Source organism: Lethenteron reissneri, chromosome 65 (genome assembly GCF_015708825.2).
Source record: "Lethenteron reissneri isolate LAM-NWPU_2019-01 chromosome 65, ASM1570882v1, whole genome shotgun sequence".
Classification (NCBI taxonomy): domain Eukaryota; kingdom Metazoa; phylum Chordata; class Hyperoartia; order Petromyzontiformes; family Petromyzontidae; genus Lethenteron; species Lethenteron reissneri.
In genome coordinates this window covers 9,239,153-9,246,321 of record NC_083843.1, presented here as the reverse complement: position 1 = coordinate 9,246,321, position 7,169 = coordinate 9,239,153, and positions in this window count along the sequence as shown.

Sequence of the window (7,169 nt, the reverse complement as noted above, 5' to 3'; positions counted from 1 at the left end):
TGGGAGAGGCCGTTACCTCTCCGTGTTAGGGACGCTCTGTGTCGTTAGAGTAAATTAACGGTGTTGCCTGCAAAGAGAAGTCTCTGCCTATTTTGTCAGCACTACAAATGTAAGGGTTTGGAACTGGTTCCCATGCACGCGTTTCTCTCTGTGTGCACGTGGCAGAGTTAAGCGGATCAACAGCGAATTAATAAATAAATAACAACGCCAGCTTCTGTAGCGCCGTAGCATGGCGAGCCGTTCTCAAATCACCAACATGTTTTGGCGACGCTACGTTTGGCAGTGACGCACAAACAACAACAACAAAACAATCTCAGCACATTCGGAGAGTCGCTCGACAACTTCTCCGGGCTTGCGACGTGCTGTGGAGAGGGGCCGTTGCTCGAAACGTCGCCTGTTGTATACAGTACTACCTTCTAAGCGAATCTAAGGCCAGTGTCATGAATAAACGTGAGTTTTCTCCAATGTTAAAAATACGTGTGAATTTGCACATATATATTTGTGTGCATTTCTGTTTCTCCATGTGTCTACAACAGTGTAACTCACACCACTGAGTAGCTATGCGAGTGTGTATTTATATTTATGAATGAGTTGTAAATGCGCCTGTATTTGTATCTAAATGAGAGTGTAACACACACCACTGAGTAGCTATGTGAGTGTGTTTATATTTACTATCTGGGGGGCCGTTACCCAGACTCAAGCAATGAGGTTTTCCATAACATGACACATCACACTATCTACTGTGTACAGCTTAGATATAGTACACGTGTGTGTAATGTTGTTACATGCCCTCACCATGTACTATAGCTGAGTTATAGACAGTGCATAGTGTGCTGTATAGTGTGATGAGTAATGTTGTTACATACTCTCACCATGTACTATAGCTGAGTTATAGACAGTGCCTAGTGTGCTGTATAGTGTGATGTGTAATGCTGTTACATACCCTCACCATGTACTATAGCTGAGTTATAAACAGTGCATAGTGTGATGTATAGTGTGATGTGTAACGTTGTTACATACCCATACCTTTCGATTTAAAGCTTTCGTGACTGCAGGGATTCATCTTCTTGGTTCTTTCGGTAAAGTCACGTAGAAGGGAAGTAATAAAACAATAAAAATAAAACATAATAAAATAATTCTCACGACGTTTCGGCTACAACGCAAGCAGCCGTCTGCTTGCGTTGTAGCCGAAACGTCGTGAGAATTGTTTGTAGCCGAAACGTCGTGAGAATTATTTTATTATGTTTTATTTTTATTGTTTTATTACTTCCCTTCTACGTGACTTTACCGAAAGAACCAAGAAGATGAATACCCATACCTGTCAACCCATACGGGTTTACCCGTATTCTTGTACAGGGAAATTGAGTAAATGAACATTTTGTTTGTCTATTTGTTTGTGTTTCTCCCTTGTGATGGGACTTTGTAGGAAGAACGCTGAGATTTATAAGGGACACGGGGTGACCGATCACGTCTGGATTGGTCCGTAACAAAGAAGGGCACTGATAAGGGGTTGACAGCTCTGCATACCCACACCATGTGCTAGATCTGAACTGTAAACGGTTAACGGCAATTTGAATCGACTGAATATGGTAAAGTTTTAGTCGTAAAATTGTGAAATAATGGAATAGAATCACCCCTGTAGTTGATAATGGTTTCTCTCTCCGTGGGTCATCGCGGACAAATTATTTTATTCAATTGTAATTCAACTTTAAAGCATGTTATAAACATGTTATTGTATTTAAACTTTTAAATACAGAAACACTTTTTTTCGTGTAAATATCCCCGATTGTTAATGTTGTTTTGGCCAATCAACAGGCGGGAAATAATGAGCGTTAGCGTGACACACGCTGGTGCTTGTTAAAGCCAACGGCGCGAATCTACAGGTACATCTAGACAGGTTTGTGTGATGCGGGGCTTGTTTTTACATTCCTTAAACATCTGAGCACATTCCATCGGGGTACCTCGTGAGGTTTGTAACCCCGTGTAAAGTAATTTTACATCCCTGTTTCTTGTCTGTCTGCGAGCCCTGATACAAATACTCACCACTCACTGTCTACACACGACAAACCAGGCGATATCCACAAACATTACTCACCATCTCATATGCACACACACACACTACTCACCACTCACCATATACACACACTACTCACCACTCACCATCCACACACACTACTCACCACTCACCATACACACACATTACTCACTACTCACCATACACACACACTACTCACCACTCACCACACACACTAATCACCACTCACCATACACACACACTACTCACCACTCACCATCCACACACACTACTCACCATCCACACACACTACTCACCATCCACACACACTACTCACCACTCACCATCCACACACACTACTCACCACTCACCATCCACACACACTACTCACCACTCACCATCCACACACATGACTCACCACTCAACATCCACACAAACTACTCACCACTCACCATCCACACACACTACTCACCACTCAACATCCACACACTACTCACCATCCACACACCACTCACCATCCACACACACTACTCACCACTCACCATCCACACACACTACTCACCACTCACCATCCACACACATGACTCACCACTCAACATCCACACAAACTACTCACCACTCACCATCCACACACACTACTCACCACTCACCATCCACACACACTACTCACCACTCACCATCCACACACATGACTCACCACTCAACATCCACACAAACTACTCACCACTCACCATCCACACACACTACTCACCACTCACCATCCACACACACTACTCACCACTCACCATCCACACACATGACTCACCACTCAACATCCACACAAACTACTCACCACTCACCATCCACACACACTACTCACCACTCAACATCCACACACTACTCACCATCCACACACCACTCACCATCCACACACACTACTCACCACTCACCATCCACACACACTACTCACCACTCACCATCCACACACACTACTCACCACACACACTACTCACCAGCCGCCATTAACCAGGGGGAACATCTCCCCCAGGAATAAACCCGTTTCGCAGATATTCTGATGGAGATAATGAGACCAAGAAAGAACTGCAAAGTGTAAAAACAAATCCTTGCAGAAAGAAGAGGCAATGATAGCAACGAGAAAAAATTAACCCGTAAAAACAAAATTTTTCACTATAAATCCTTTATATGCGTGGCATCGGAGCGGCTAGAGTCCTCTCGTCCTCTGGCTTGAGATGGCTGCCACCATTAAGCAATTGGTAATTAAATCTTTTAAAAAATTTCCCTAAACAGTGTAAAATATGGGAAAAAATTTTTCACGAAAATTAATTGTCACGCACAACGAGTCTGTGTGCAAAATGTCAGCTCGATTGGATCACGGGAAGTGGGTTAAAAACGACTGAAAGATTTGCACGGTCCTAAGCAAGCAAGCAAGTGAACTTAATATAAAGGATTTAAAAAATTAACCCGTAAAAACAAAGTTTTTCACTATAAATCCTTTATATGCGTGGTGGCTAGAGTCCTCTCGTCCTCTGGCTTGAGATGGCTGCCACCTATGGGTCAGATGATTGCCTGCTACCATTAATTAAATAAAAAAAATATTTTCCTAAAAAGTGTAAAGTTATGGAAAAAAATTTTCACGAAAATAAATTGTCACGCACAACGAGTCTGTGTGCAAAATGTGAGCTCGATTGGATCACGGGAAGTGGGTTAAAAAACGACCGAAAGATTTGCACGGTCCTAAGCAAGCAAGCAAGTGAACTTAATATAAAGGATTAAAAAAATTAACCCGTAAAAACAAAGTTTTTCACTATAAATCCTTTATATGCGTGGCGGCTAGAGTCCTCTCGTCCTCTGGCTTGAGATGGCTGCCACCTATGGGTCAGATGATTGCCTGCTACCATTAATTAAATATAAAAAATATTTTCCTAAAAAGTGTAAAGTTATGGAAAAAAAATTTCACGAAAATAAATTGTCACGCACAACGAGTCTGTGTGCAAAATGTCAGCTCGATTGGATCACGCTAAGTGGGTTAAAAAACGACCGAAAGATTGGCACGGTCGTAAGCACGCAAGCAAGCAAGCAAGTGAACTTAATATAAAGGATTAAAAAGGCAGCTCCAACTAACTCGCCTTCGCCTTAAATGGACTTGCTCCTTCCTACATCCATGACCTTCAGCCACGAATATTCCATCAAGATCGTCAAGATCCTCAGCTTGTGCATTGCTCACCGTTCCACCGTCTCCAGGCTACACACGTGGAGGTGAGTTGGCAATTATGGCACCTACACTCTGGAACTCGTTGCCCTTCGAGGTCAAGGGGACTTCCGAGACACTGCTCATCTTCACATCTCCACTGCTCATCTTCACATCTCCACTAAAGCCTTATCTGTTTAAAATGTCTTTCTCCCTTTAGTGATGTTCAAATCTCCTTCTCACTTCTTTCCTTGGGTGATGTTCACTATTTTCTGACTTACCATGCATAGCACCCCGAGAGCGATTGTTTAAGGGCGCATTGTAAATGTTAAGTATATTACCATTACTGAATGATTATGTAAAAAGTAGAAATGCATTATTTAATTATTAAAATGCTATTCTTGTATTATTAGCGTCAAAGTATTATAGCACGAGCATTAATTTATTATTTAATTATTATTTAGGTGTCAGTATTTCACAGTTATTAAATTTTAATAAGTTATAATACATACAAAATAGCTAAATCATTATTTTATTATTATCCATTTCCAGTTACATAATTAAATTATTATAATTATTATTATAACATTATACTACTTAAATTATTATTACTTGACGGTCACGCCAGTTGGTTCAGGGCACGGGGTCGGCAACCTGCAGCTCCGTAGCAGCGTGCGGCTCTTTGAGGGACGGCTGCTTCGTGAGACGTTGTTATTTATCAAGAACCACCACCACCGTCTCTCGTACTCACACCACGTTCTTATTTATCAAGGACCACCACCAGCACCGTCTCTCGTACTCACACCACGTTCTTATTTATCAAGGACCACCACCAGCACCGTCTCTCGTACTCACACCACGTTCTTATTTATCAAGGACCACCACCGTCTCGTACTCACACCACGTTTTTATTTATCAACGACCACCACCGTCTCTCGTACTCACACCACGTTTTTACTTATCAACGACCACCACTACCGTGTCTCGTACTCACACCACGTTGCATTGCGGCTCTTGAAATAATGAGTTGGTTGGATTCTATTTTACTTACCGAATTGTAAAAAATTAGAAAAAATGTCTCTCCTTGTTGTTTTGGTTTTTGAACCCCCTGGTTTAAACCTTGAATACGAACTGACAGCGGTGTGGTTTGCTGGGCAAAACGCACAGCCTCACCCTAGCCATCATGTTTTTTTTATTATTGTTACACGGTTTTATTTAACTCACTCTTGTCGTATCCTCAAATCTTTAACTCAATTTTAACCCACTTTACATGTTATGTTTCGGCTTGGGTCTAATTGTCCACGCTCAACTGACGTTGGCTGTAAATCACCACGGTCCCTTACGTTGTGGCAAGCTTCGGGGTCACTTCCTGGAGTCGTCGAGTTCTGCCATTCCGAGTATGGTACAATTTCGATTTAAAGCTTTCGTGACTGCAGGGATTCATCTTCTTGGTTCTTTCGGTAAAGTCACGTAGAAGGGAAATAATAAAATATTAAAAATAAAACATAACAAAATAATTCTCACGACGTTTCGGCCACAACGCAAGCAGCCGAGGCGACAGCGTCAGACACTGTAATGTTTTATTTTTTTATTATTTTATTACTTCCCTTCTACGTGACTTTACCGAAAGAACCAAGAAGAGTATGGTACATTTCATTAAAGCGTGTTTTAAAAAAAAATATTTTTAAATATTACTTATTTTGTTTACGTGACAAATTTACACGGTGAGGTTTACAGTGAAAAAACACAGCCTCACCCAAGCCGGTGTAACCAGTTTATAGGACAAATCATCACTGTTTTCATGGTTACCGTGGGGTTTTTGTAAAAATATATCAATTGCGACTCTTTAACCTTGACACTGTGTGTGTGAATGTGACGCCACGTCTACACAGGTGAGTACGGGCTGCTGCGTGCAACATTCCAGGGCGCGTCTCGTGGTGTTTATAATTTAGCTGCAGGTGAAGTCAGCTCGTTTCCTTGTTCGTTGTAGCTGCTCTGTGATTTATTTTTCATCTCGCTGCGGTGGCTGGAAGATGTTAACTACCTCGCCCGGTGTACAGGAGGTCGTGGGATCGATCCCGGCCCTGACGCCTGTACGTGTACTTGGAGTTTGCATTCTCTCTGCCTGTGGTCGCGTACATTTTTCTCCCAATCCTCCGATGATTCCCTTCACACTTAGAAAAGTGCATTTAGAGTGTTTGGCTGCTATAAATGTCCACGTAACTAGCCACGTCTGTGAGCTATCAATTGTGTCCAGGTCGCTTCTGAAAAGAGCTATATACCTCAGTGGGCCTTACCTGGTAAAATAAAAGTAGGTTTTATAGAATCGTCCAAACTCGGCGATTCCAGGATGTAAAATCTTAACATTAACAATGGATGATGAATATATATTGTTTAGGTTATGAAGATTTAAATCCTCGATTTTTTTAGGCATAATAGTAAAATGGACGGTGAAAGTCGTACAAGCTTAAATGAACCACGATGTTTGTTTAGCCAGAGGCTGTTCGCTGTTGTAAAGCGTGAGGCCACTCACCTAGGGACCCAACCACTAAACCGCACGCCCTCCCAGCCACTCTTCCTCCAGCCCTCTCACCACCTGCTCGCCCACCCTTCACGCCATCCTCCTGCCCATCTGTCTGCCTCTCACCAAATAACCCCCCCCCCTCCCACTTAACCTCCACCACCCACTCACTCGCACCTTCGATTTGCACGAATGGCTACGTACGCTGCAAAATATGTATAACATACATACTCACACACTCACCCACACACCCACTCACCCATTCACTCACCCACAAACTAAACCACACACCTTCGATTAGCACGGTTGACTACGTACGGTGTCAAAGAAGTTCAGCATACATATAACCATCATCCACTCAGAATAAAACTGTGTCGTAAGAATAAAAAACCTACAAAATTATTGACAGATGAACAGAGGATGCATGAAGCCAGTAATAATATTAG